The 14418-nt window shown below is 37.5% G+C and overlaps 1 protein-coding gene and 1 long non-coding RNA gene across 3 annotated transcripts in view; one reads left to right on the forward strand and one right to left on the reverse strand.

Moving 5' to 3' along the window:
* The window catches only part of edil3a (EGF-like repeats and discoidin I-like domains 3a), a 185162-nt gene that overhangs the window by 111213 nt on the left and 59531 nt on the right, over positions 1-14418 (reverse strand). The gene's annotated exons all lie outside the window — the stretch shown is intronic.
* LOC118564945 lies at positions 13269-13872 on the forward strand. Its single transcript, XR_004932100.1, has 3 exons — positions 13269-13441; positions 13539-13657; positions 13766-13872. It is a non-coding gene; the product is annotated as an uncharacterized LOC118564945 (long non-coding RNA).

Here is a 14418-nt window from a genome sequence, read left to right on the forward strand (position 1 = left end):
TTATTGAATTTATTGCACAGTATTTATGTATGCATGGCGTTATGAAACGACAGAGTGTTCATGTGTTAACAGTCATGCAACTGCACAGTAATCCACATCGTCTATAAAAAGGGACTGATATTCAACTTTTTGACTCCAAAATGAGCCTTTTAGATGATGAGGACTATTTGGACCTTTTAATTCACAGGAAGTGTTGTTATTCAGGGTAATTAACTGACTTCAGGAAAAAATAAGTTTAGAAAAATTATGTCTTGTTGTGTCTGCATGTTATGTGTAATATGTGTGCATTTTGAGCCAGTGACTCATAAACAATGTCATTATGATAACAATACAAATTCATGTTTCTTAATGAAACTAGCTCTGAGAGATGTAGGACTCACAAGACAATTGCAGACTAAAGTTATAAAACCAGAAGATGAAATTTCTGAAATAATTAATTGTTTCAAGTTTTAAAATGAAGGTTTTTCAGCATATCAACAAAGTCGGACTGAAAAATGAAAGTGTGTATGTGTGTGAGCATGTAAAATAATTTTAAAGAATAGGAAAAAAATAGCAAAGCTACACAAAGAAACTGAGAAGAAAAGTGTTTTGTTAATCTTAGGGCAGAAAACACGTATTGTGTTTTGAGAACGAACACAACACATATAAACTAAAAGTCAGTGTTCCCACACAGAAGGCAAATTCAGACCATGTCAGGCCAGAATGGGTGGAGACAGATCAAAATTTGTTGCTTCATCCAGTCAAAGGGCTGACGTTTTGTTTTTGTTGTGGAAGAAATTCATAAAGCAGCAAGAACATTCTTGGAATAGTAAAGTGTTAATGTTCAAAATGTCTTTAGTACTCATGACTAAACATGACTTTCCCTGTAAGATTTATTCCACAGAGGAACAAGTCTTGATTTACAACTTCAAACTATAGAATGATTTGTGAACTTTAATTTATGATCTCATAAGCCTTATGATTCTAAATTTATCCAACAGGCATCAATCTTATGCATTTGTACTTGTATTGAACAGCAAGCTTATTTATGGTCTAAGTTCAAAATATATTAATAAAAGGACTCATTGCTCACAACGTTACTTTAGCAAAACAACACAAAAGGTTCCTGTCACCCCAGGGGACTCAGAAAACTGCCTATACATTAGTTAGAGTGAATGAGCACTTCCCTAATGCAGGACTGGTAAAAGTCTTTGAGAATGCCTAAATGCACACATAGTGTACCCTCACTGCCTTTACAAAAACTATAACTAGGCATATGTAAAGTTAGCCAGTGCTAACGTCTAAACGTCTTCTGCTCCATGCACATTTTTCCAATATCCCAAGAAAAGCCAATTCATCAAGACAAAGTTAGTTATCTGAAACAAATGTAGTTGTCACTGTGACATTATCTCTTTCTCACTATCACAGATGTACAGAAAAACTGTGGATATTATCTTTCCTTAGGGGACAAACATTTAAATTGATGCTAACCATTCATTTATTTGACTTGATTATTATCTCAACCCATCTTCATGTCGGAAACTAATCTTACGACCACAAACCTGAACAGGTTTCACTGGGATTTTACAGAAAACACAAAGTAGTGCATACTTATGACAGAAGAACAAATATAAATGGTTTTCATCTGTTTTAGACAATAAAAAGAGCATACTTTGTAGAACTTTGATGTAATTAAAGTTCTGCAAGTCTAAAGAGATTTGAGCCTATTTTTCTACTAGATTTATGTCTGAACTTCGACTTGACCATTCTAGCACATGGGAATGTTTTAATCTAACTGATTCCTTTTGGTTCTGTCTTTATGCCCCTCCAACGCGCGTTATTTTTGCTGATATGCCTGATTGAAATATTAATCTGCTATGTGTATAAATAATTTGGGGCTCAACAGCGGCCACATTCATCTTCCCATCGACTCTGACCAGGTTCTTAGTCGTGCTGAAATCACCCCAAAGGCTGATGCTGTCAATGCCCCCATCATTGTGGGAATGGTGTGTTCAGGTGGATGTGCATTGTTAGCTCTTTTGTGCCACACATTCCACATGTTTACTACAGTATGTTCCCTAGGTGGCTTGTGGCAAACTGCAAATGGGACTTCTAATGGCTTCTTCCAATTGTGGTTTTCTCCTTGTCACTTTTTTTATAAAGATGGGGCAGAGCTAATTAGATTTAGATTATTCAGAACCAAAATCATCCTTATTTGGCTGTGATTGGGTGCAATCATGGCCAAATAATAATAAGAAATAAATAAATAAAAATCTTACAGCCTGATTAGATGACTAACCATGTCTACAGTGATTAATGATGCTGTATGTTCACTATTTTCCTGTAACAAAGGCTTTCACAGAACAGATGAATTTAAACTGAGATCACATTACACACATGCGGACTGTTTACCAATTAGCCAACTTGTGAAAGCGATTCTGTTTAGAGGGATGGGCATTAAAAGGGGCTGAACATAAATGCACACCACGCTTATCATATCTCTAAAAGCAAAATAAAATGACCACGGATTCTTTTCATTTTAATTCACAGTTGTGTGTTACTTTGTGTTGCTATATCTCATTGTGGTCATAACAAGACAAAATCTGAAAAAAGTTTAGGGGATAAGAATGTTACTTGCCAGTCGTACAGCAATAACAATCCTAACAAAAACAGCGTTTTGTTTATCCTTTTCTTAGTTCTTTGATTCTTTGCACATAAGACAAGGCCCGACACAGATTCTGCTTTGCATCTGTGTGTTTTGGACGCTGTGGTTTTAGAACCAGAAGGAAAACATAAAGGCGATAATTAAGTAACAATTACTGGCTTTACTGTCAGAAGCACTCCATAAAGAGGAGTTATGCTGTTTCCAGAGTCATGAGTGGGCGATGCTTTGAAGAATCAGAGAACAAATGTACAGAAAGCTCAAACATGACTGATAGCTCGCAGCCATACTCATTTTTACAGATCGATCCACAGACACGCTCGCTGTCTCTGGCGAAGGTTGTTGGTGTTTAGCGCCTGTCGGGTTGACTGTTCACTTGTGGTCACTCTTTTCAATGTTGTCTGGTTGTCAGACACTTCCCGCAGACATATATTTCTTCTTGCAAATGCAGTTTTTTGCCGACGGACTGCGAGCAGTGGGTGGGCCTTGGGCTTATGATTGCAAAGTGGAGAAGGTCCTCAAAATGGTCGGCGTTTACCACACAGCTCGGCATCACACCAATACAAAAGCAGGGAAAGCCCTGAGGCAAAATGTTCGACCTCAATCTGAGCCAACCCCATGGCACTGGGACACTTTTAGATCTGTGAACAAAAACCCTGGCTCCTGAGTGCAGCATGGAAAATAAAACAGCAATATACAGCTTCATTGTTATGCTGTTACAACTTTTTTTTAAATAAAACAAGACAAACATATGTTAAGTTTATGACTACATTTGAGTGCAGACCAATTTATTTTAAGTGAACAGACTGTTGCAAAAAAAAAAAAAGTTATTCCTGTTAATTTATGCACCAAAAAAACACGACTAGCATGGAGATTAGCATAATTGCAACAAAACTTTTCAACCCTTTTAATCTCGAGGCTGGTAAAATAAGACAAATTCATACCTGCCAGCGTGAACCTCTGGCACCATGAATAAACCAATGCTTGTGTTTATTTAGAGAACCGTTTAACTTTCTCCATGAAAAAGGTCTTCACAGAGTTTCTACTTAAAAAACTTTTCCACCAACTTAACTTGTACATAAATCTATCATAATCCAATAAGCTAAGCTTGCCCGAGGACCGTAATGCTTTTGAAAACCTAAAGAAAAAAAAAAGAATCTACCCTTAAGCAGAGTTTAGCAGAATTGCTTATATTATCCAGGCTATTTTGTAGATTTGAGCAAATGAGCAACTTTCCCTTGGGGCAATATACTAAACAGCAGCACTACTTTAAGAGGATTGGAGATGAAGAAGAACACGACAATGTGGGTTTAGCAACATTTTGGAAGGTCCCGTTTTGGAAATTAGGCATATTCAATTGTCTGCTGTGGACAAGAGGCCAAATGTTTGAAAATAACAGTTTTGCAGCTTGCATGTCATTAATCTATAGAACTAAAAAAGGCCATCATCCTTACATTGCTGATGACATATAATTGTTGGCAATATAACTGATGAAATTTTATGTGCGATAAACACAGTCATGCAAATATGTGAAGTGGAAGGAAAATTATATACACTGTTACACCTGAATAAAATTCCTCCTCTTGCCTTGATTAGTTCAACGTGTGTACCTGAGTGGAAGAACAGTTTTAATGTAAAGGCCTCAGATTGTAAAGAGGATCAGTAAATGTAACAGAATTGTAAGGACTTAGGGAAAAAGAATGACTGGATTTCATCCTAAGGCTCTCATCAGAACACCCAAAAACATATATATATATATATATATATATATATATATATATATATATATATATATATATATATATATATATATATATGTAAAATCTACGATTTAGAGATGTGTGTTACAATCCTGCCAAGGCAGCATTAGTTAATAAACAAAGCATTATGAACACACCGTTGTCTCAATAAAACATGATGCTGGCAGCATCATGCTGTGGGGAATATTTTCTTCAGTAGGTACAGGGAAACTGCTCAGAGCTGATGAGTAGAAAAATGCAACTAAATACACATTTACACAAAAATTGAGACTAGGGCATAGGCTCACTACCTAAAAGAATGGCTGTAAAAATACATCCAAAGCGACACAGCAAGGGTTTGAATTCATACACGTTGATGTGTTTGAATCAACATATTCAAAGTCCATCCAAAAGTTAGCTATTTTGCTAAGAAGAATGGACATAAATATTAGAATAAATGTGTAAAGTTTGTACCCCAAAGGATTTACAGCTGTAACCATAGTTGAAGTTGGTTCTGCAAATTAGGAGGGTTGACTACAAATGAACATCACACTTTTCAGTTTTCTTCAGTAAAGAAATTGGGAAAAAAATTGAATTATTGTTTCCTTTTATCATATCAAATCCAAATAAAATATAAAAATATTTGTGGCTGTAATGAACCGGATAAGAACCTGGTTCTCACTGTGATATTAAGGCCTTCAATTGATTTTAAAGGCCTGTGTGATACCATTAACCTTTAAAAGCAGCTGCAACAGAAGAACAAGTGATTCATGCTTTGTCGTGATCTTGGCTAGATTGACTTTAATAGCGCAGCTTCGCAGTCAGAAAAGAAAGAAAGAAAGAAACAAAAAAAACACCTCAATCATGGGGAGCGGAACTATAATCAGTGAGCCCAGAAGTATCCCCATTTCGCTCAAACTGCACAGTGTTGTTGCCTGCTAACAAAATCCCTTTCCTCCTATGCAATCGCAAAATACAGAATATGAGCAGTTAGTGTATGCCGTCGCCTCCTGTGGAGTCCTGGCAGGTTTGAGAAGGGACTTTTTTGGTGCTGGAAGACGGGCAGCAAATGGCTTGGCAGAATACTGACTTTTTGGGAATGGGTTGCTACAAGCAGAGTGTTTTACTACTGTCAAATGTTTAAGGGGTAAAATAGACAAGGTTTTAACTGTTTTCTTTATGCAGCCATGGTTTATAGTGCTGGGTATTATTGTTTCCATTAAAAAAAACTGTATACACAGAGAGAGTCTTTGGGCAAAGGAGGGAATAAACCCTTTCAGAAAAGAAAAAGCAGTCTCCATCGGATTCCTTCTTAAAAGGTGCATCATACACTAAACAGTTCAGTGATGCAGAGCTAAACAGGGCACAAGAGAATAAGCACAGAGCGATTTTTTATGGAGTCAGTTTCTTTCTTCCAGGCAGATGAAAGTCAGTCTGTGGTCTGCCCCAGGTGGACTGAGTATCAGTGATGGTGCCTCAATGCTTTTACATCAGGTCGAAGCTATAAAGACTGGAGCTGATTTGCTTTGTGACAAAATCCCTGTCCAAGCAACAGGACTAATACAGCATGATATCGACTGTCAATCTGGGATCAAATACAGGGGCAAAAAAAGAAACCACATCATACATCCTACATTTAGCCCTAATCAATCCTGCTCCGCTGGGGTGTTTCAAGACACACATTGATCGACAGCCAAGATGGAATCTGTTCAAAGAACTTGCTAGAGAAGAAAGGTTGGAGAAACAGTATTGAGTGAGAATGTGAGTAATGGTCATCCATGAGCAAATTTAACCATTTCTATTTCTCTCTTCTTCTTTTTTTTTTGCTTTTAAGCTAAATGAAAACAATAAAAAATAAATCAGTTCCCATATTAGCTTAGCTTAACATTTATGCTGTGGTTTATAGCAGGAATCACAAACAGCCTCACATCAACAGCCTCACGTCAATCCATCAAAACATCAAACTGCTTTTGGAGCAAGATGCCAGCTAAATTGTTAGCTCAAAGAAAATAAAAAAATACAGCTTCAACAGTTTACAAAGCATTTGCCCTTGACAGACTGAAATAGCGTCCCCCCGAAAAATGATCTGCAACCTCATGACGTCTGAGGCAATCAGTCCCAATCTTCACACTGTGACAGCTCATTACAGCGTTTGGCTACTCGCCCAATAACGGCACACTTGTTCTCTTGTCACCACAGGGACATGACGCCACACCATTCAGAAGATAAATGACTTGGTGATAATCATGGCTCAAGCAGTGACACTAATCCAAAGTTAACCCCAGTTTTCTCAAGTATGCGTGTAACTTTGATGATAATTGATATCAAATAGGTTTAAAACTCCACACAACTCTTTATTCCTGAATTCAGAGTGTAGTTTGACTGACAGCCCATCATAAGTGTCCTGGTTTAGCAAATACCTGATTTTTTAAATTAATATTTTTGTCTTTAAGGTGCCTTGCGAATGCATTTATTCCCATTACAACCAAATGCCTTAAAATATTTCACTGGGGTTTTGTGTAATGGACAGACACAAGGTAGTGCATCATTGTGAAGGGAAAGCATTTTTTTTTTCAAACCGTACTCTGAATTGTGTGCTGTAAAGTTGTATTCAGTCCCTTTTACTTAGATACCCATAAACAAAAATTGAGTGCAACCAATGACCTTTAGATTAAATAATAAATACAGTCTGCCTGTGTGTGACTTGATCTCATGAATACAACAGTTCTGTGAAGGCCTAAGAAGTTTGTTAAAGAATATCAGTGATCAAACAGCATGGAGAGCAAGAAACACAGCAGACAGGTTAAAGTTGTGGAGAAGCAATATGTCAAGCTTTGAACATCTCGCCTTGCAATGTTCAATCCACTATCGACACAGAATAAATGTAGACAGAGGTGCTCTATTCGGATCACATAATGGTTGAAAAGTTTGATCTACATTAAAAAAGACACACATGCACGTCGCCCTGAACACACTATCAACACAGTCACATATGGTGGTGGCAGCATTATGCTGCAGGGACACAGTGAAAGGTAGTTCTACAAAGTATCGACTCAGGAGGTAAGAGAAAACATACATAGTTCACAGTTTTCTAATTATATTTAAAAATAAATGAAATACCTTATTTTCCTTCTGCTTCCTAACTATGCCCTACTTTGCATTGGCCTGTTACATAAAATCCCCTTAGCATATATTTGAGTTTTTAAACGTAACAGAATGTGGAAGAGTTTAAGGAGTGGGAATAACTTTGCAAGGCACTGTAAGACATCCCAAGATTTACTTGCAGATAAATGTTTTACTGAAGAACGTTTTATTGCCTTTTACTGAGAATGTTTACTTAATAAAACCACAACAAGAATTTAAGTCGTCACAAATGTCTTTCTTTTTACAAGGTTTAAAATAACTGCAGCTTCTCTGTTTCTCAGTGTATGACCCTATTACCTACTGTGCTTCATAAAATCAATCTAAAAAGATGGATGTCTGGTTTATGTATTTAGGATATCATTCAAAGGTGTGAAATTGGACTGGGCTCTGATAATGAAAGGATACATTAGGAGCAGCAGTAAAAGCCCAGACCTGGCCTACACATGCTGTATTAGTTTAGGATGGAAAAGTATAATGTACTGCAACGCATACAAACCTGAACACATACTTTGCCCCGTACTAATAATGATAATATCATTAAGTATCAAATACAGACAACCAAGTATGCCAAAACTGTGTTTACTGAATGTGTTGCTGAATGAGGAACTAATAAAACATGCAGCCAATTAAACTGATTTCCATCAATTTATTTAAACTACAAACAAAATGTGAAACACTATTTGTTTTTATTTTAAATCTTTTTTTTTAAAGAACCCTTTCGTTCATTAATGTGTTCAAAGCCAGCACCATACCATAATAAAGGCAGTTCGCAATGGTCCATTTGCCCTGATAATTTATTGGAGGGAATTACCCTGACACAGATTTGGTTGTTAATGTATTTGGGTACACTACCTCGAAATCAACTGTAACGACCATGAGGGAAATTGGCATAAATGCGTCCTCAGCCCATATCGAATCAGTTTCTCACCACCCTTAGGGCTTAATAGAAAGCACAAATGAATTATGATACACTAGCCAGTTTCTCACAATCTGAGGTGTAAATAAAGACAAAGACATATAGCTTATACAGTGGCTGGTATTTTCTTATGCGTTTTGTCACCTGTAATTGAATACAAAAGATAACAGTGATGTGAAAATAAGTAATGACTAAGACATTCCCACAGTATGAGATTGTTTCTCTTTTCGTATAAGCTATTACAGCTCTTACTTGCTGATGTTTTGAAAACATCTTTCTGCCCTTATCTCTGAGCTTATTCATCATTTTGTATTAAACAAATAAGCATGCATCTGGGCGCAAGATTTGCGTCATGAAACCTAAAACCCAACTGCATACTGTATAAGTGCACCTGCAGGGAAAGACAATTGTGTTATCTGGACTAATGCAATGCTAAGCCAAGCATACAGGCAGGCGGAGAAGCCGTACAACGTAGCCTATTTATGATGCAGTGAGATTTAATGCAAATAGACAAAGCCAAATACATAGTTTCCAGATTCTGCGATACAATAAAAATGCACATTGTGTATGTGCAGGTAGGTACCTTTAAGAACTGTATGCAATTCTATAGCAAGCTTAATGATAATTCTTTGAGCTGAGGATTTATTTACTTTGACAATTCATGTTTACATTCATATGTAGGGTTTGCTTTTCTTCCAGAGCATGTTTATGTGTTTGAGAAAGATGGTTTGTCCTGTTTGTCATATGTGCTGGCCCTGTGAATGACTAATTGGAAGACCCCCTTCGGTGTGCATGTTGCCTGTCACCCACTGACTGTTGGAGATTAACATTAGCCCTTTCCCATGACCCTGAGTAGGACTGAACAGTTGTAAATAATGGATCAGTGGATGGAATTGACACATCTTTCATTTGTTGTTACATTTGCTTCCTAGCCTTTATGCAGAATTAAAGCTTAGAGAGTTTATGCAATGGAAAAACCACTTCAATTGATTAATTTTTAGTCTCATAAAGAACTGAAACCTAGCTGAAGGTTGGAGGAGGCTTTGTGATTAAGAGTATCATATATTTGCTTTATTTCAGTAAAAAGTAGCATATTTGATTCCTTCTTGTTTTGCTTTCTTTCTTTCGAGTATTAATACAAATTTAAGACCAGTTGTGACGTATTAGTTGTTTACATGAGTAACTTTTCTGGGGTCTTGATCTTGAAAACCCTGTTTACATTCATGATTTCCCTCATTATAAGATTCAGATGGATTAGTTTAAAATGTTCAGAGTGTTGATTTCAAGACTGATCTGTACCATAAGAGGGATCAACGCTCTCATAGAACATAAACAATGCTTTATGTTATGATCTACTTATGCCAGATCTATAGGATTACCTTTCTTTCACAGCTAAGAATGATCATATACTTATGATTGTATTTATTCATTACAGCATAACTATAACATTGTATATATGTCTTTGGGCTCCATTGCTTTCCTCGTTTATTTATTGTGTGTAATATTGTATTTTGGGTCACGTGGTCTTGTTTTTCAGCACGTGGGGTGAAATTATCAAGTCAAAAGTATTTGAGGGTCACAAAAGATAAATAAAAAAAGACAATAAAAACTATGTTGTGATTGTTTTTCCATGTGTTACAAAATATGACAGTTTTAATTAAACAAATTAGGAAAAGGTGAAGTATAAATCATTTTAAATCCGGAAATTAACAAAGGGTTTTGTTTAGTTGACACATTAAGAGATGGTCATCGAATTTGGTAATTGTTTTGGCCTTGATTGAAAAAAAACCAAAACAATTCTGTTAAAAACATAATTTGGATCAGTATTTCTTTGAAAACACTTCCGGTATTTAGTCAATATTAATGAATTGATCCAAAGCAGATTTTAATGCACCCAAGTGTGTGATCAACTGAATTCATTTATGAGGTAGGCTAAATACCTACCTCATATAGGCACCTCATATATGATGAGAGTGTACAAACAGAGAACAATACCGACTCAGGCATTGCCCAGTCAAACAAGGTCTGCATCAAGTGTTGAAGAACCATGGCAATTTAACGACAGATGAGCTACTGGAACACAAAGAAAATGGATTTGACAAGACAATAAGGCATTATTAGAATGCTACTCATCCAGTAACCCTAGGAAAAGACTGTGGGAAACATGGATGCTTTGATACCCACAGTGTAAACTAACAGCGAAACAGCTTGTAACTCAGTGTTCCAACATCCACAAACGGTAGCTGCTTTCACCACTAGAGATCCAGGTGATAGTTTCACAAGTGCTAAAGCAAGGGGTAACCAAGACATACAATCAGATAGGGGGGGTTAACATTAACCCCCCAGAGATAGGGCACCAAGCCCCAATGATGCGAGTCGATGTCAACCCTGACATCAAGTTGTGAAGCTAAGTGAAGTGCGTCCAGAGGATCTTGTAGATGATGCAAATACCACACTGCATGAAAAGTGAGATTTTCGTCACTATGAGGCACTGTAGATTGTCGTGGAAGTTCAGGTTAACGGCTGTTCACGGCAATTTGCAGGCAACACCGAAAACTGCCGTGAATTGTCAGAAATTGACGTGGGCCTACCTTGGGAGTTGTCCCCCTATGACCCCCCCTCCTCCTAATTCTAGGGGAGGCTTTAACATGTAAATGAAAATGCTGTGAGCTAAACAAATGTAAATCAGGGTTGCAGGGGGAGTTTTACCCCAAGTGACATTTCTCTAAAAGGTAAGAAAATCTCTGGTACAAATAGATCAGGCTCTATATAACCTAAATATAGACTCTTACATTTTACCTTGAATTGATTTATTTAATTAAAGTATGCTAGATTACTGTGTATGCCATTAGCAATGGCAAATGTTATGTAAAAAAAATACACAAAATAATTTATTTCAAAAATTTGTTTTAATCAGAATCAGTTGGTAAAATGTGAATCAGAATCAGCAAGGTAAAATGTGCATTCCATGCAAACATTAGAATCAGAATGAGAGGTCTGCAGAGATCACAGTCTCCTAGAGCTCAACTACTGTGCATAGTGGCATGACTACAGTGACCTTTTTTTTGGTCTTACTTAAATGCACAGAGGATGTATTAACTACACATCTCCCAGCAATGCGCTCAACTGGCAGAAATTATGCTGGGTATGACGTGTCTGTTCCCTGCAAGCCCCAAACTTCTATTGGCTTTCGTTCTGCTGACACCAAAACACTGTGCTTCACATAAAGCATATCAGCTGTGTCATTGCATGACAAAGTCCCAACCATTTGTCTTCCTAAAATACTGGCAAATTCTGCACCATATTCACATGTCCATGGCATATGAAGCTGTTGGCTCTGCTGAAATTGCCTCATAATCTGGACTTCAATTGTCCTATTGTTGTGATTAAACTTTCCCAGTATTCCATTAAAACGCTCAAATGAAAGCAGGGTTAACATGGGGTGCAAGTTTTGAATCGCATAAAAATGTGTATGTGTCACTAATTAGGTCAAGAATAGATTATGGGAGTGTGGTATATGGTTCAGCGGCTAAGTAGGTTAAAAAAAATTTACGTTATTCAAGCTAGAGCATTGAGAATTTGTTTAGGGGCAGTTAAATCAACTCCAGTATGTGCTTTACAAATAGAATCAGGAGAAATGCCATTATGTATCAGAAGGCAACAGATAATGGTTAATTACTGGATAAATTTAAAAGGACATAATGAAGATCATCCAGTTATGAAAGTATTAGAAAGTTGTTGGGAAAGACGAAAGGGTCAATTTAATAGTTTTGGATGGATTGGGGATGATAGAGCAAAAACATTTAATGTATATAACAAAGAATTCAGTCCAACAGTATTGTGGGCTTTGAGACCTACATGGATATGGAAATATATTAATATAGATAGATCATTATTAAATATTAAGACAAGAAATATAATAGATATCTGCCAAGAATTTTACAATCAAATACAGATTAAATATAATGATTATTTGCAAATTTATACTGATGGTTCGAAAAATCCAAAAAATGAAGCAACTAGTGTAGCTGTTGTGATTCCTGAATTAAAAATTAATATTTCAAAAAGAACATCTAATTATTATAGTATATATGCGGTAGAATTATGTGCTATATTATTAGCTTTAGAATGGGTGGAGGATACAAATATAAATAAAATAATAATTTGTAGTGATTCATTATCTGCATTATTAAGTATAGAAAAGGGATGTACAAAGATTTTTCGTTTTTTTTTTTTATTCTGGGATCATAAGGATTTGAAGGATATATATTAGGATCCAATAGATGGCAGTAATGCAACAACTATGGATGCAAGCTGTCGTTAAATCCTAAAGAAGAAGAAAAAGAAGAAGAAGAAGAAGAAGACGACGACTTTACTGTGTTTGGATTTTACTGGTATGCCGGACAACGTCTCGCGTTCAACTCCTCTTGGACGCGATCCACAACTTTCAGCCAGTCCGCAGACTGACGAGAAGAAACTGCTGATTGCTATCAGTGGACTGTCTCGTCAGCTTACTCAACATACTGCCGACATGAATGAGAGGTTCACTCAACTGCAGAATTCGGTAAACTCCAGGTTGCTGTCCATAGAGGACAAGATGGCGGCTCTGCAGTCGAAGAACTGTGCTGGAGAGACTAACTCCATCAAGAGAAGACGGATGCACAAAAGCTTGCGGTAAGAATATATTTGACTGCTAGCTAAGCTAAAAGTAGCCTAGCCATAACCCAAAGCTAAGGGTGTATCTTTTGTGATTTACAGTACGCCGTCTTCACAACTCGGAGACAAATTGCAGGCGATATGAACCGGCGCAAGGGTAAGATTTAAAGAATATGCTTTCATTCTGCGATAAAAGGAAATAGATACGGATAGATACCGATCATAACTGTACATTTTGTTTTCACAGACTAAGCACGCCTCATAATGAGGCAGTTACCTCCTATCTGCTCGGAGCAATAACTGCAAGCCTCGATTTACACTATATTGATAAAGATGACATTGTGTGTAAGGGACTTGTTTTACTGTTTCTCCCTTGTTTTTAATGTTACTGTGACTTGCGTTTGGTTTTTATTCATACCACTCTCATTTATTTGTTTTCCAGCCGCCTGTAAGACGTATTACGAGACGGTACGCAGGAGCTTCAGATATACGCAGCCAGAGAACTCAATGCGGGCGGAAGCTGCCAAGAATTCAGCTCGGAGTCGAGCGAGAAGAAAGAGGGTAAGACTTTATTTGGTGACTATTTTTCAGGTGCATTGATAGATGTGTTGTGTCCATACGCAGTGCATCCCATCGCATAATACCGATTCATTGTTTTGTTTTTTACAGCTGCAGGAATCGAGGCAGAGCGTGCTAGCTGATGAGGAAGTGGAACTCTGGATGTCCGCCACCGTCGACCTCATGTCTGACGAGGAAGATGGCGTCGTTGGCGGGGTCTCTGGATGGATTGTACCGCCGTCATTTCATAGGCCGGATCTCTCTGAACTCTGTGTGAAGCTGCAGTCCCGGTTAGAGGCGACGCCGAAGTACAAAGCCATGCACAGCAGGCGTCTGCACATCGGACCTGCCTCGGAAAGAACGCCGCCAGCAGTTGCCTACAACCCCGAGGAGGCGCACGGACAGTTCACGGAGTTGTAGTTTTTTGGATACGCATGTGTGGGAAGATCCTCGCGTTGTATATAGTTGTGTGTGTGTGTGTGTGTTTTTAATAAAGCTCTTTCTTTGCATAAACATCTTCCTGGCAAATGTTAATTTCCTGTATAAATTCATTCATGTCCTTGAAGGTAGCCTAATGATAGTGTAGTAGCCGTGATTTTACTAGTTTGAAAATAATGGTTTCAGCCAATACTGAGTAAGAACATTCTGGCCTGCCCTGGCCACGTGTGGTTTTGCTGCCAATCAGGAGCGATTTTACTTATTTAAAAAAAGTGGTTTCAGCCAATACTGAGTAGGTTATTCAAGCCAGACCTGGCCAGCCGCGC

The sequence above is a fragment of the Fundulus heteroclitus genome, chromosome 12, assembly GCF_011125445.2.
Source record: "Fundulus heteroclitus isolate FHET01 chromosome 12, MU-UCD_Fhet_4.1, whole genome shotgun sequence".
Classification (NCBI taxonomy): domain Eukaryota; kingdom Metazoa; phylum Chordata; class Actinopteri; order Cyprinodontiformes; family Fundulidae; genus Fundulus; species Fundulus heteroclitus.